This window comes from Lathyrus oleraceus, chromosome 2 (assembly GCF_024323335.1).
Source record: "Lathyrus oleraceus cultivar Zhongwan6 chromosome 2, CAAS_Psat_ZW6_1.0, whole genome shotgun sequence".
Lineage (NCBI taxonomy): Eukaryota > Viridiplantae > Streptophyta > Magnoliopsida > Fabales > Fabaceae > Lathyrus > Lathyrus oleraceus.
The window spans coordinates 455,661,229-455,664,362 of record NC_066580.1 but is presented as its reverse complement, the minus strand read 5'-3'; positions in this window follow the sequence as shown (position 1 = coordinate 455,664,362).

Genomic DNA, 3,134 nt, shown 5'->3' with positions numbered 1-3,134 from the left:
CGTCGATTGATCAGTACCTGAAATACCCAATACAAAACCAATATAGCACAATAAAATTAACACGAAACGACATTAAAATATGTTGAAATCGAGCTAAAATACATTGTGAAAATGCATGTTATCAACCATACATGAGAAAAGTTGCATGTATCACTATAACAAAACAGTAAGGTTGAAGTAAGGCACCAATACATATTGAATATAAGTATGGCACTCTTGTTTTAGTCAAAATTTTCAAAGTAGTGGTCTTATGTTGTTCTTCAATCTATTTATTTGATGAATATAATACATATCACAATGGTTGGGAACAAATCATCTTTTGAGATATTGTATGACAAGGCAGTAGATTTGAGTAATATATATTTGGGTGCCTATGTTATGCATCTACACGACCTGCACACAAACTTAAGTTAATGCTAGAGCATATAAATGTGATTTCCTTGGTTTTAAACATGGTTTAAAAGGTTATGTGTTTTTAGATGTTTTCACTCATGATATTATGATATTCCAAGAATGTCCACTTCTATGACCTTGAATTACCTTTATATAATGTCACAAACATATCTTGCATTTACTTTTATAATAATTTTGGGCATTAACCCACTAGTCATACACCATTACCTAACCTAGAACCAGAAACTAACATTGAGTCCACGAACATTGAACCAAAAAATGGCCTTGAACAGAAACATGAACCACTACCAGGCCATAACTCAATTTATTCAGCACTTAACCAAAACTCAACTGACCGTAACCTTTCACTAATTACAAATACCGCCTCATTACATAGTCACACCACAAATGCACCTGAACTAACCACAAAAAACCTTTTCTGACGAGGGCAACAAGAACCATCTACAAACCAAGCTACGTTGATTAATGTGTCAGCATCAATTCCTTTTCTCATTTCATGAAAATTTTAATTTCCTATTATCTTTCCATCATCAAATGTGCTCAAATCAACTCCATTAATGCCCTTTTGCTTCATCGTTCACTAACTTCAGCGATACTCATTTTGACACATATTTTCAATCAACGTCTTCAACTCTTCATTAGTTTTTGCTCTCAATGTACCTCCAGCTGATGTATCGAGAAGTATTCTCGTTTGTGTTCTCAACTTGTCAATGAAATATGTCATGTGCTCGATAACACTCATATTATGTTTCAGACACTTATGGAGAAACAATTTGAATATTTTCCATGCATCAGGTAATGATTCACACTCTTATTGCGCAAAGTTGGAAATTGCGGCTTTTCTCCATAAACTGAATTTTAACAATACCTCTTTAATAACTTGTCTTCTAGCTCCTTCCAGGTATGAATAATACCATTTAGAATGCATTTCAGCCAATCATTCACGCGACCTATCAATGAAAAACCAAACAAACATAATTTTACCTGATCGTCGATGATATCACCACTTAGCTTGCACATTGAGTATGTCTCGTAAAATTTAGCGAGATGCTTCCAAGGATATTTGATTGCTTTCATGTTGAACGGGTTATTCTTCAAAACTGAAAGTAGATAATTCTTAATTTTAAAGGTTACAGGATTGGCCAGTTGAAATCCTAGTGATATCTAGCCGACATCAGTCCTCCTGCAATAATCTCCCAAATTTTGTCGTATGGGCACTGCCATCTCTACTTTTTCTTCCTTTACTTTTTTAGTAACTTGCACTGCTTCTCATTTTTCTCTATAAATTGTATGCGTTGTTCTTTTGATTTATGGGTTGATTGGTATCAACATCTAATTTGGACCTCGCATAAACAAACAAATAATTCCTTAGTAGCACCGCACCGTACATAATAGAATAAAATTAAAATTCAAAATCAAAATTACTAAAATAAATTAAGGAAATTAAAACTAAAATTACTAACGGAAATAAAAATTAAAAATAAAAAACTTCACACTAAATTTCCTTGTTGAAATTATCAATAATCCCCGGCAACGACGTCAAAAACTTGATGGACAATTCTAGCAAGTGTACTAGTATCGTTGAAGTAATAAATAAAATCCGTCTCCACGTGGCTTGCAAATTTTAACAAGGTAACTATGTGCAAATTAAAGTAAATAACAATGGTGGATGGGGGTTCAAGGTTGATTTGGTTCACAAATAAAACGAGAAAAATACTTGGAATAAAATTCAATGACTATAGGCGATTAGATCTTCTTCCGACTCCCCTACTCATACTTGTTGATGAACTGTGCATTAATCAATTTTATAATTTGTTAAAGTATTGCAGTGAATTTACATAACCAATGCACCCAATTCCTTGGTGTATAACTCACTAATCTGCACAATAATTCCCTAATACCTTAGTCTAATTCAGAGTTAAATTAGGCGTTCTAAGTTTGTTAATTCAAAAGCCACAACTTCTAATTACCTATCCTTAATAAATTACAAAGTTGAATACTTGCCCTAGATTTGATCAGTAGACTAATCGTCGGAAATCCCTACACATTTGATATTGGTTCATGCATTCGCCAATACATAAAAAGAAATGAACACAAAGACAAATAAATAATAACAATAACATAAAATAATTTGATTAACATCAAACAACCATATGATCCAACAAGTACAAGCATGTTTGTCTAAAAAGATCTAATCTAAGGAATCTATCTACTCATAGTGAATATAATAAATACCATGAGGTTAGATGGAGAGAACATGAAAATCAAGGAAGATAAAGGTCTTCAATGGTTTCTAAAATCCTCAAAATAGTCAGTTTGGTATCCCAAACCACACTTTCTCTGAAAATCTAGAACTCCTAAAAAGTGCGCACAAAGCCTTATTTATAGGAATTTTGGCATGTCAGAGTGGCGTAACATCGTGCCTCGATGACTTTCCTCATGCCATGATGAGACTGACATCGCGCCACGATGATCAGCATCACACGCTCGCACGAATTCAGGGGCCAAAGCTATTTTTTCTTCTCTTTTTCTCCAGAATTTTTCTAAGTCCCATATTTTCCACTCTTAATTGTTTTTGCTCCATTCTTCATCCTTTAGCATGAGTTTTGCTCACTATTTCAATGCTTTCATCCGAATTTTCTAATAAAGATCACGTAATGACGACTATCATCAAATGCACTTTCTGTTGGACATGTGACTACAAGCACAAAATGGGGGGA